This window comes from Mesoplodon mirus, assembly GCF_964341445.2.
Source record: "Mesoplodon mirus genome assembly, chromosome: 2".
In the NCBI taxonomy this organism is placed as follows: domain Eukaryota; kingdom Metazoa; phylum Chordata; class Mammalia; order Artiodactyla; family Ziphiidae; genus Mesoplodon; species Mesoplodon mirus.
In genome coordinates this window covers 31659576-31673338 of record NC_138977.1, presented here as the reverse complement: position 1 = coordinate 31673338, position 13763 = coordinate 31659576, and the positions used below count along the sequence as shown (strand labels likewise).

Sequence of the window (13763 nt, the reverse complement as noted above, 5' to 3'; positions counted from 1 at the left end):
ACCTCCGGCGGCGTCTGCCTCCCCTCCTGGCCGTGGTTTCTCTGCCCCCGCTCCTCCCTCTTTTCTCGCTCACTGAAGCCGCAGCCGCAGTTGTTTCTGTCCTTGTCGCTCGAGCTTTATGGCTCTTCCTGCCGTCGTGGCGTGGAGGAGAGCGTGTCGGACGGCCACGCCCCTTCCAGCCTCCGGGCCCCGCTCACTGGCGAGGGGCCGCTGCTGTGAAGCTCCGTTTGTCTGGGAAACGGGGCAGGAAATGCCAAAGTCCGGGGGTCTGGGGCAGCCTGGCGGCGGCGCGTCCCTACTCCCCGGGCCAGGCCGGGGAGGCCGTGTTGTGCTTCGATCCTCACCCGGCCGTGGGAGTGAGGCGGGGGCCGGGCGGAGGGTTCCCGGCGCCGCGGCCTTGCTGTCGCCCGGGTCCCCGTAGAGGTGTGTGTGCAGGCCTCTGGCCCCGCCGCGGGGCAGCACGCCCTCGCCTCTTCGTGCAGCCTAATTCTGGAGAAGGGTGGTGTGGTCCTTAGCACTTCGCAGCGTTCTCTTTGCTTATTAACTTGCTGCTTCATCTGTCTCCTCCCGTTAGAATGGAACCCCGGGCAAGAATTGTCTTTTTTTTTTCCTCTTTCTGTCCCCGACGCTTCTCCCGGTGTCTGGCCTTGAGAATATTTATGAGAAAATGTTAGCAAGAGCGTTCGTTTCCATGTGCCTTTATGGACAACTCCAGAAGGGCCGCTCCATCAACTTCTCGCGCTGACCGTTTCAAATTCCAGCGCCTTAAAATTACTGTAGGGGCCTCCCTGGGGGTCCAGTGGTCAAGAATCCGCCTTCCAGTGCAGGGAAGGCGGGTGCCATCCCTGGTCTGGGAGCTAAGCTCCCGCGTGCCGCCGGGCAAAAGACCCAGCGCAGCCAAAAAACGAAGAACAGTTACTGTAAAATGTTAATTTCCAATGAGTTGATGTCCTTCGGTTTCATGGTGTTTATCCGTTCTGTTTCCCTGAAGATCCAGAAGGGCTCAGCACATAACCTCTGGGCCCCTTGATAAATAACAGAGTCGAAGTAAACTGTACCCTAACCCAGTCTCATTTCCAGGCTGCAAACTGGTAACTTTGACTTTGCCTCCAAATATCAAAGGATACATAAAAATTAAAATTTTTATTCTGATTTACTAGCTTAAAAGCAGCTTTTAGCTTATTATTCCAAAAATTGTCACTTTTACGCCATAACCTCATAACCATTCTTACCAAGATGAATATCCTGATTAACTAGGCAGCATAACTAAGCACTTCTATTTGGCTGTCAGACTTTGGGGGGGTTCAAATTCAGTCTCTAAAAGATACTATCCTGTGACTTTGGACAAATTACGTAGCCTCTCTGCCTCAGTTTCCTCATCTAAATCTGGGTAATAATATGTATATTTTAAGGCTTTTATGAGGATTAAGTGAATTAGGTGTTTTAGTATCTGACAGTACTCAATAAGTGTAAGCAATTATTAACCATAAATAGCCAATACTTTATTATAATAATTACTAATATCAGCATATTTTAAAATTAAGCTAAAACTGCAAAGGTGCTTTGAGGCTGCCTCTGCATTCTTAGAAAATAGAACGTGATTCTTCCTGTTATACAGGTTTCTGGGTGTAAGAGACTAATCCAAATGTTACTCTCACTGTGTCTAGAGTTTTCATAGTAAAGTAAAAGCTTTATATAAACTGTCATATTCCTTGAACCAACCCGAATAACAGAATCGTACCTTTGAAAACCTCTCCAGAACTGATCTCTAGTGAGAAGATAAATCCTCCTAGAAGACAACGTGTCAGTCTGCTTAGTTAAGACAGGGCTTCTGAGTTCTGAAGTCTTGCCCATGTGTAGCTAGAACAGAGCCAAGACTATGCACTATCTCTGAAGGCTAAGGACACAATTTCATCCCAAGAGAGGGAAGAATATTATTCCGAAGAGCCTATTACTGTTTCTGTCTGTTCCTTGTTAAGTGTGGCAGGATAATATTAACAGGTTGCCTCCTCCAACCACTATCCTCTTCTCTCGATGTTTTTGTGCATCACTCCACCCCAAACGAGCAGCTAGGCATTCTGTGCTTATTGCTCTAAGGGAAGATGTGACAGCAAAGAAAGCGTCCTTCCTGGCTTTGGTGTTGCAAAAGGCTTGGCTTTACAGGAACAAAAAAGACACCTGGCAGAGCAAGAGATTTGGATAAAACATGTTTTGTAAGAGCCTGGCTTTCCACTCGCAGAAAAAACTAAAACAAACCCAGCTCCTGTGCCGGGGACCAAGGAGGCTGTGAGTGGTACAGAGGGGAGAGAAGGAGGGGAGCAGTGGGGGCCGGTCTCCACTGTCCCCGAGATAGAGAGTCTGAACCAAGCTCCCCAGTCCCATCCCTGGGACACTGCAGACCTCCATAGTTGGGCTTGTGAGATCCGATAGCAGGAGGAAGGTGTGCCCAGAGACCCGAACACAGCCCAGCAAGGCAGTGGGCCCAGAGAGAGGATATGGACTCATGGGACTCATGGTGGGAGTAGGTAGGTGGCAACTAGATGGACTCTCAAAGACCTCCTGTGCCCTAACTTGGAATGCGAGCAAAACGGTATCCCTGTATATCCAGGTGTGCCGTGGAAGAGGAAAGACACGTCCACACTTGAAGGAAGCTTGCAGAAGGGAACTCTGAGCCCAACAGAGGCTGGGGAAACTGAAGACTGCGTTAAGATGCTGCGTTTCTCACTGGATGCCCATAGACAGATGGCATTGGAAACCAGAGGCTCCCAACCTAAACACTCGTCACCAAACTAGACATTCTCAAATTTAGATCCAACCGCGGGGGTGGTGGGAGATACCAGCAATTGGCAGAGATGATGGTATCACCAACCCTTTGGAAGAGGCAATTCAAAACTGAACTTAAGGTGAGTTATAGAAAAATAAACTTGTGTTTGTACCTTCACATGGGAATAGGCTGTGATAAGGACCCAGACCAGTTTGAAGTAACACCCAACCCCATTGTCAAAGGTAAGAAATCAGGCCCATGAGCCATGGCCGCTGAGCCTGTGCTCCGCAGCGAGAGAGGCCACGGCGGTGAGAGGCCCGCGTACCGCAAAAAAAAAATAAAACAAACAAACAAAAAAGGTAAGAAATCAGGAAGTACACCAGGGACTGGGGAAAAAGCTTCAGGATCTTAGATGTTAAGAGTCAGCCTCTGACAGCAAAATCGGAACTCGGGGCAAAGGTCCACATGCAACTCTCTAAGGAGACAACATGAATCTGCTCCTAGAAGGAGCGCTGGTGTGGATGAGGTGGCAAGGTGTCGGAGAAGGACCTGCTCTGAGCCGCTCAGAGAAACGGCTGCTTCCAGTGCAAGGTCAATCGTTAAACATTAGAGTGGAAAGGCAGCGCGCAGGCTCTGCCTGCTAGATGTGTGACTCTCTTAAGGATAATTGTAGGTCTTCTGAGTGGGAACGTTGAACCAACGGAAGACAGCAGATGCCACCAGGGGACAGCAGAGTCTCTGCCATGAGCAGAAATCATCCCACAGACAGAAATGGTGCCATGCGCTCTGGGCCTGAGGACCCCCATGTGACAAGATCCATCCTGCAGGAGCTGGAGGGGATGCGACAAAAAAGAGTATTGATGACCGGTGCACAGTGACACCAGGTAAGAGGGTTTATGTCTACTCGTTTCCTGAGGAGTAATAAGATTCATTCTAACTGTTTTCCATTGCAAAATGTGTATTTCTCTGATAGACCAAAACCAATGATACACTAATGTGAACCCCAAAAAACACTTGAAATCCTTTGTTTTTCTTCTCTCTGAAGAAAAATGTTCACATTCATCTACAAGGACTTCCTCAAAATGGATTTTATAATTACCACAAACAGAGGGCCTCCCTGGTGGCGCAGTGGTTGAGAGTCCGCCTGCCGATGCAGGGGAAACGGGTTCGTGCCCCGGTCTGGGAGGATCCCACATGCCGCGGAGCGGCTGGGCCCGTGAGCCATGGCCGCTGGGCCTGTGCGTCCGGAGCCTGTGCTCCGCAACGGGAGAGGCCACAACAGTGAGAGGCCCACATACCGCAAAAAAAAAAAAAAAAATTACCACAAACAGAAATAATACTAACCAACACCTACTGCTCATTGCTGTGTGCCAGCCTCTGTGCTGAGTGCTTTACATAATTAATGTTATTTAATCCTCAACATAACTCTGTGTCATAGGTGATCTTAACTTCCTATTTTATTACCAGGCAAATAAATGCTAGCAAGGTCACGAAAGTTGCCTAATGTGGCCTCCTAAGCCAATTCACTATGTACTAGAAAGATGGAACCTGACACTCTATATTTAAACCTATAAGATTTAAACACTGTGTAAGAAACTCCAAGATATTTAAAGGGCCCCGAGCTCCTTGTGACATCAGCACTGGATAATTGGTTTATCCTTCTATAAGTTGGCTTTGACCTGGCATCTTAAAACAGTTTAGGCTTCTATGCCTTTTGTAAGTCATTCTCTATCTATAGAATGTGAACCGAGGCAAATAAAACACTTTTCCATAGAAAAAGAAAACAATGATAAAATTTCCTCCTAATCACTTCACACAGAGATTAGAGAGTTGGTGCCAGTCTTCTGGTGTCTCCATGACGGGGCAGAGATTGAAGGCAAAAGAAACTAATAGACATGCAAGTAACAAATCCTGGTGACTGACTGAAGGGTTACCCTAAGTAGAAGCATCTGTATAGAGAAGGTCTGTTAGGACCTTTTGATTGACAGAGACTTTTGTGATACGTTGGAGGATTTAGGATTATCTCTAAAGAGGCAATGTAGGATTTTTAGCAGGGTTAACATTAAAAGATTTGCTTTTTTTTTTTTGGCGGTACGCGGGCCTCTCACCGCTGTGGCCTCTCCCGATGCGGAGCACAAGCTCCGGACGCGCAGGCTCAGCGGCCATGGCTCACGGGCCCAGCCGCTCCGTGGCATATAGGATCCTCCCGGACCGGGGCACGAACCCGCGTCCCCTGCACTGGCAGGCAGACTCCCAACCACTGCGCCACCAGGGAAGCCCAAAAGATTTGCATTTTTAAAGATTACTCCAGTTCTAGCATGGAGAACAAAATCAAAGGAGCCATAACAGATGGAAGGAGGACTGTGCACCACTTAGTAGTGGTGAGAGGTGACTCTAGCTTGTGCAACGATGCTGATAGTAAAGATGGATAAAAATTGATAGATGAGAAAGCCAAATGGGGAGGGAGGTGTGAAATCAACAGTTCCAAGCAATGGATTGGATATGGGATGTGACAGAGAACGGATGAAGGACAGACCACACCTGGAGATGGGGAGGCTATTTGCGATTTATGGTGGGAAACTGGAAGATAATATTTGAGCGGAATATCCTAAGTCTGGTCTTGGATACGTTGAGTTTGAGGTACCCTTGAGACATTCGAGTGGAGATGTTGAATAGTTAATTGGATATATCATGGGGGAGGTCTAAGATCAAGATGGAAATTTAGGGATCATTAGTATACAGGTGACAATTTCATGGGGATAGGTGTGATTTCGGGGGGAACAGAGCAGAGGGTGGGTAGAGAAGAGGTCCCAGGGCAGAGCCTTGAGGAACCACAACATTTAAAGGCCCAGGAGAGAAGGATATGTCTGAAATGGAGGCAGAGAAGAAAAGTCGGAAACACACCAAGGAAAGAATGTGGTACCTGGGAGCTCCCTGGCGGTCCAGTGGTTAGCACTCCACACTCTCACTGCCAAGAGCCTGGGTTCAGTCCCTGGTTGGGGAACTAAGATCCCACAAGCTGTGCAGTGCAGCCAAAAAAAAAAAAAAAAACCAATGTGGTATCATGGAAAGAAAATGTTTCAAGGAGAAAGTGAAAAACAGGTTGGCAGGTAAACGTGGGAGGTCAAGTAAAAAGAGGACTGAAAACATCCACTGAATATAGTGACCACGGAAGTCTTTGATGACCTTGCTCTGGCATTAATAATCAATGGTAGTACATCTCTAATGGAATAATTTGGGATTATTAATATCTTAAATTCATAGTAGTAACATTTATTCCCAATAATCTTAACATTAGTTTTAATGTCCTTAAACTTACTGAAAATGATAAGTACAGTATAGAATTCCTGTAAACATTTAAACGTCTTTGGAAAAAGAGCTTGTTTTTTTTTTTTTTTTTTTGCAGTACGTGGGCCTCTCACTGCTGTGGCCTCTCCCGCTGCGGAGCACAGGCTCCGGATGCGCAGGCTCAGCGGCCATGGCTCACGGGCCCAGCCGCTCAGCGGCATGTGGGATCCTCCCGGACCGGGGCACGAACCCACGTCCCCTGCATCGGCAGGCGGACTCTCAACCACTGCGCCACCAGGGAAGCCCGGGAAAAAGAGTTTTTTTTCCCACAGCATGATCCAGTTCCTTTGGCAGAATGATTTGTGGGAATTAAAAGAACTAACATTGCTGAATATCTACTGTGTGCCTGATGCTTTCACATGCCTTGTAAGCATCGTCTGCATCCTAGCGTCCATGTCAACCGTTCTAGATCAACACTGATGGCTGGTGGTGACAATCTGAAGTTCAAAAAGGTGAGTTGTCACATGGAAGGTTTTGAGTCCTCTTTCCTATACCACATCCCACCAAAGTTGTTGTGTCCCGAACTGAACTCTCATCTGCAAGTCCCCACACTCAAATTACGTTCTCGTGTCGTACCTTCTCTATTTTTTTAAAAGTATCATAGGCTAGAAATATTTAAGCTCTCACTCTGCAGAAGCAGAAAGCGTCTGGCAGGCAGCCAGTCCTCAGAAATGTTCATTGTCACAATCTGTCGGTTTCCCTCTATAACATTCTCAAATCCACCTCCCTCCTGTTCAGGAGCTTTCACACTTAGATGGAATTGTCATTGATGGGTCTGCCATCTCTAGATTTCCCCCTAATTTGTAAGAGGAGCATTAAATAACATGACGGATGGCGTTCCTGATAATACCAAAACACAGACTCTACTACTCCCCAAGGCTTTTTCTTGTATTGACCCTCAAAAACAAGTATACAGGAGCTCCCCTGGTGGTGCAGTGGTTGAGAGTCTGCCTGCCAATGCAGGGGACATGGGTTCGTGCCCCGGTCCGGGAAGATCCCACATGCCACGGAGCGGCTGGGCCCTTGAGCCATGGCCGCTGAGCCTGCGCGTCCGGAGCCTGTGCTCCGCAACAGGAGAGGCCACAACAGTGAGAGGCCCGCATACTGCAAAAAAAAAGTATACAAAGGAACATTTTGTTAAGTTATTTTTACAGGTGGCCAGAATAGTACTGTCTATTGAGGGGTATAGATTTCTAGAATTCAAATTCGAAGGATGGCTATGTTTAGTGAAACCAGGGCTTCGTGCTTATCATGTTCTTTTTGCAATCCCTGCTGACGGGTATGTGGTATCAGCTAGGCTTTTAACAGGCTCTGAATTGTGGCTCCATCATTGAGATGACAAGTGACAATGTGAAATGCAGGATTTCTATGCTGTTGATAGGAAAGTCATTCGAGTGCCCTGGATAGCAGACCAGTGTGAAGCAGAGAAGTGAGCTTGTATTTTTGCCCACAGAAAGGAATATCTCACCTTGCTAAGAAGAAAGCTTTCAGAGAGGGTTATGACTTTCCTCAAATCTCAACAATGGATCTATTTAAGTCCTGGAACTCTGCTGGTTGCCCCAGAAATCTGTACTACAAAGCATCATCCAAAAAAAAAAGTCAACCTTGACTGTAAAAGCTGTGAGGCTGGTATTTGAATCCCTTTTCACAGAGGAGAAAACCAGGTAGAAGAGGCTAAGGAACATGTCCCAAGGCTATGTTGTCAGAGCTGTCAGGCCATGAAACATGCTGGCTAGGTCACCAAGAGCATTGCTCTTTCTCTATCTCAATGTTTGGGAACATCTGCCAATAAAACAGTTTTGTTTTTATCATTAGTGATGATAGTTTTATCATTGTTGCTTTTGAGAAAAAATTAGCCAGCCGGTTCAGCTGCTTCTTGAGTATTCCCTTAAAAGTGACCACTGGACCATGCTGTTGGAAGGAGGCTGTGTGTTCAGGTCATTAAAAAATAACAAATCTTGGACCTCCCTAGTGGTGCAGTGGTTAAGACTCCACCTGCGAATGCAGGGGACACGGGTTTGAGCCCTGGTCTGGGAAGATCCCACATACACGAAGCGACTAAGCCCGTGCGCCACAACTACAGAGCCTGTGCTCTAGTGCCCACGAGCCACAATTACTGAGCCCACGTGCCACAACTACTGAAGCCCACGAGCCTAGAGCTCGTGCTCTAGAAGCCACCGCAATGAGAAGCCCGCGCACTGCAACGGAGAGTAGCCCCCGCTCGCCGCAACTAGAGAAAGTCCAATGCGCATCAACGAAGAACCGATGCAGCCAAAAATAAATTAATTAATTAAATTTAAATAAATCACAAATCTTTTAAGCTTCAAATGGAGAATTTAGATAATAATTATTTAATACACAGTTGAATTGGAATGGGATATAGGAAAACAGAATTTCTCTGTACTCAAGATTCTTGAGACATGCTGGAGGAGGACTCTATTCATTTGAGTTTACTTTTATATCTAGGAAAATACTCAGATATAATAAAGTGATAATACTTACTTAAGTATTTCCATTTAGTAGTATAACATCTACTGAGAAAAACTGTCTTTTCTTTTTTTTTTTTTTGCGGTACGCGGGCCTCTCACTGTTGTGGCCTCTCCCGTTGCGGAGCACAGGCTCCGGACGCGCAGGCTCAGCGGCCGTGGCTCACGGGCCCAGCCGCTCCGCGGCATGTGGGATCTTCCCGGACCAGACCACGAACCTGTGTCCCCTGCATCGGCAGGTGGACTCTCAACCCCTGCGCCACCAGGAAAGCCCTAGATTCCACTTATAAGCGATACCATATGATATTTGTCTTTCTCTGACGTACTTCGCTCAGTATGACAGTCTCTAGGTGCATCCATGGTGCTGCAAATGGCCTTATTTCGTTCTTTTTAACAGCCGAGTCGTATTCCATCGTGTATATGTGCCACAGCCTTTTTATCCATTCCTCTGTCCACGGACACTTAGTAGATTTTTTAACTTACCGGACAGCAGTGTCGGGGAAAGGTGGAGCCGGACCCGGAGCCGAGCCAGGTGGAGCGGCAGCAGGCGGGCCCGGGCTCTGGGAGCCGTAGCCCCAGGCACCGCGCACACCGGCGCCGCGCGGCACAGCCGTGGGCGGGCAGCGCGGACGGCGCAGGGGTGGGCCTGGGCCTCGGAGACGGCGCCGGCCGCCAAGGCTTTTTCCGTGGGCCGGCACACGGGAGTGACAGTGCTCAGCTAGCCATTGCTCTAGCGAAGCTGCTCATCCTGGGGGATCGCGAACCGATGCCCGCCCCCCACCGCTGGGACCGGCGTGCCGGAGAGGAAGGTCCTTTCCCCGCCGAGCGTCTCCACCCAAGCCGAGGACACTGCGCGGTGGGTGGGAAGCTAGGGCTGTGCCGAGGCCTGAGCCCCTGGCTGGCGTCCACCGCCCTCTGCACCGTGACTCAGGCGGCGTGAAGAAGGCTCTCTCTCCGGAGGAGATGGAGCAGGTTTCCGTCAAGCGTGGCATGAAGACGTCTCTGACGACGGTGGTGGAGACCTCCTACCTGATGATGATGATGCAGGGCGTGTCCCACATGCTGGCCCACCCACTGCGTGTCATCTCAGCGCACTGCGTGGTCCAGTTCGTGGGAGGAAGGCCAAGTACAGCGGAAAGTTGAGCTCCTTTGGGAAGATTTTCACAGAAGAGGGGCTGCTGGGATTCTTTGTCGGCTTCATCCCTCACCTCCTGGGAGGTGTGGTTTCCTTGCGGGGCTGTAACCTGCTGGCCCGCTTCCTCAGTGCCTAACTGGTGGGTGACAGTGTGGGTGACACCCCAGGGGGGCTGGGGAACGACCAGAATCCAAGTTCCCGGTTCATCCAGGCCCTGGCCATCCAGAGCCACCCCAGATATGTGATGGGGATGGCAGTGAGCATGCTGACCTGCTCCTTCCTGCTGGTGGGCAGTCTCATGGCTGTGAACACCTGCAGGCTGGGCCGCCGCCTCACTCAGTGTTCGAATCCGGATCCGCTGCTGGAAGGACCCGAGTGTGCAGGGCCAGTTCTTCCGAAGCTCCAGCCTGCTTCTCTGCCGGGTGTCATCAGGGTCATACCTTGCCCTGGAGTAACCTGAATCACCTAGAAAAGCACGCTGTCTCGGCCTGGACACTGTGGGTGAGGCCTGACCACTGTGGGACATGTGTAAGATGACCAGCCCAGCAAGACCTAGATGTGCTCCAGGCCAGCTGGGCTTCAGTTTCCGTAGGTGCCATGTGTCTGTCCAGAAGCAGGGGCTGGGTGGCAGTGAGACTGCATCCAGTGCATTGGTCGCTGTTAGGCCTGGGGAAGGTGGGGCAGAATCCCCTGGCTTTGCAGATTTCCCGAGTCTGCCTCGTGCAGGGGGCCAGAGAATGGCTCGTGGAGCCTGAGGTTGGATGAGCAAAGGCTCGTGAGGTCAGATCCCAGCCGCCATTCACAGCCCTTGGGTCAGCCCCAGCTCTCATTCTGCAGCTCAGCTGGGAGCATCGTGCTCCTGCTTTGTAAATAGGGTGTTATCCCCTTTCAGGAGCCACCGTCATGTCTAGGCCTTTGCTAGGAGGCTGTCTTCGTTTTTCTCAACACTGCTTTTCTGATAAGGCAGCACCTTCTGAATGGAAACCGTGTGACTGCTCAGAATGTGTCCCCCTTGTCAAATGCTCATCGGTTTCATGGTGACGCCTCATGTGCAGGATACGGTTACTTGTGCAGCTGTGAACACCCAGATGTTAGGTAGATCAGTGTCTCTAGTCCCATCCAGTTGGAAGTTCGTAATAAGATTTGACCCCTTTTCCCTCAAATAAATGCATTGGTGGTGATTTCGAAGAAAGTAAAATAAAATAAAATTCCCAGGTATTTTAACACCGTTTATGAGAAATGTAAATGGTAACAGACCCAGACTGTGGGACTGCATGGGCTAAAAGAAATGCCTTTATAATTTATAGTAAGGCAAATATTATTGTTTAAAATTATTTGTATATTATAAAATTTATAGTATTTAATTTTTAAACAGCTGATTTTTAAAATTCTCTACATATCTTTTAGTGGAAGATAAGCAATTACCATTAAACTGAAATTTTAAATAAGCACTAATATGTATTGCATGCTGATGTGTCACCAGTGTTCTATATACTTTATATCAATTTGCTTTTTAAGAAATAATTTACATGTTCAAAGAATATAATCAAAAAATGAAAAAGGTATAGAGTGAAAAGCTTTCTGGCCACTGAAGAAATACTTCAAAAATTTCCACCAGGAAATTCCAGCTTTAGGGGAAATCAATGCTACCATTTTCTTAAGTGTTTTTCTCGAGCTTTTCTGTGATTATACAAACAAATATATATATTTCCATCCCCTGTTTTTACACGTTGTTCTACACCTTGCTTCTTCTGATTAGCAGTATATCCTGGTAATATCTCATTCGATGGCATAAATATTTCCTTGTTCTTTATTACAGCATGGTATTTGATTGCATGAGTCCATCAGAACAAACCCTTATAGATGGACATTTAGGTTTTTTCCACTCTATTCTTACTATAACAGCACTGCAATAAATATCTGCTACAGTTATCAATTTGCTCATTTACAAGTACACCTGTTCAATAAATTCCAGATAGAAGAAGTGCTGGTCAGAGGTATGTGTGTGCATTTGATAGATATTGATAGATATTGTAAACTGTTTTATGTGGTGGCTGTGTCGATGTACACCCCCTTGAGCAGTATATCTGTCTCCACCAGACTGTCACCACCAGAGGTGTTATTGATCTTTTTGATCTTTGCCAATCAGACAGAAGTGCCTTATTTTGCTTTAAATGGATTTTCTTATTAATCCCTATAACATTAAGTACTATTATTATCACCATTTTATATATGAGAAATTAAAGCTTATAGAAGTTGGGATACTTGCTCAAAGTTACTCAGATAAAAGGTGGAAGAATCAAGATTAAACTCACCCTTGTCTGTGTCTTAAACAAAACTCCTAACCATTAAGGAACACAGCCAAATTATCTTGAAACTTAAATTATATTTCTTATAATTATTTTTGATGACTCAGAACTTAATTCAAAAGGTGCAGCAGGATTTTGCAGTATCTTAGTGTCAGCATTATTACTATAATTATCACTGAACAATAGATGTGTGTCCTAGTTTAAAAAGCATCCTTGTAGATAGAAGGCAGGTAAACCAGCTTCAGTGGTCTCATATGCTATCACGAATTCCGAAAAATTTCACCCCACCCCCCAAAACTTCAGCCCTCATAATCCACACCCAGTGGCTTGGTTTCACAGCTAGCTGAACACAGAGGGATGAACTTATATTAGCTGAAATAAAACTTCATTAAGCCTAGGATGCTGATGTCACAGTAACATGCTCGAAATCTAAAAGATAACACGAGGGGTACATAGCACCTTTCTTCTCCATAGTTCAAAGTGCTTTGCAAATATTAAGTTCGGGTCTTCCTCACATGTTGACGGAGTAAAGTCTGCAAAACAAACAACCAAAACCATGTGACTATTCCCTGTCGCCTCCTGACTTTATTGGAGAGACGGTATGTGGAGTGGAGAAACCAACCAGATGGGAATCATGCACTCACATCATTCCAGGCTGCAATTTGGAGACCTCACATACGCCGGTACTGGTGCAGGTTTGACTTGTTTGCAGCTCTCAGTGGCGTGTTTGAGGTCTCTGCCCACCTGGAGAGGTTTCACAAAGAGGAACCACTGTCACCACAAGCTCAGCTCAGAAGCCATGAAGTCTGACCAAGAATCTCCTGGGAGGTGTTTCATGTCAATGGAGAAAACACGGAGCATTCAACAAACGGTGCGGGGCAAATGGGGGACCATCTGAAAAAGCAATAAAGCCGGACATGTAATGCACATCTTGTACCAAAATGAATTCCAGATGCATAAAAGATTTAAATGGAAAAGAAAAAAAGTTATCTCAGATGGGAGAAGGCTTTTATAGTATGACACAATACTCAGAACCCATAAAAGAAAATAGTAATGAAATAGACTTCCAATTTTAAAAAATTCTGCATAGAAAAGCCCATCATAAATAAAGTCAAAGACAAATGACAAGCTGGGAACATTTTATTCTGTAGACTGAAAAAAAATGCACAATGTGAGAGTTGTGAGTTAAGTTTTATTTGGGGCAAAAGGAGGACTAGAGCCTGAGAGACAGCATTTCAGAGAGCTCTGAGAAACTGCTCCAAAGAGGCCAGGGAGGCGGGGGAGGTCAGTATGTACGTGACTCTGGTGAATGGGGGACGTGCAATCAAGCACACGTTTTGGCAGAAGTTTGCTGCAGTCTCGAGGAGCTGATGTCACCATGAAGGATTTTAGTGCTTTTCTAGATATGAGGAGATGCAAGAAACTGGGTTCATAAAATCGTCTCCTGAAAATATCTATCTGAAGACCTGTTCCGCCAGTTTCTCCCAGAGCACAGAGGGCCTCATTCCTGATCTCCAGCCTGAACTCCTTTCAGGGGGTGTTGAAGGTCAGCGGCTGCCGCGCCTCGTGATTTAATCCTCGTAGAGGTAGATGGCAAGTGCCAGTCTGTAGTTGGCAATTCCAACTATTATCACAGGCCAGTACTCATTTCTGTAGTTCACAAAGAGCTTCTACAAAGTAAATGAGAAGAACAACATCCTTAGAAAAGTGGCTGAGGAACA

General features: G+C 47.0%; 1 pseudogene across 1 annotated transcript; it reads left to right on the top strand.

Annotated features, from left to right (window-relative positions):
• Positions 1-17: 17 nt before the first annotated feature.
• On the top strand, positions 18-11888 carry LOC309794455 (mitochondrial carrier homolog 1-like; annotated as a pseudogene). The gene is made up of 3 exons (XR_014296227.1): positions 18-3648; positions 6171-6564; positions 8996-11888. The product of XR_014296227.1 is annotated as a mitochondrial carrier homolog 1-like (transcript).
• Positions 11889-13763: the final 1875 nt, after the last annotated feature.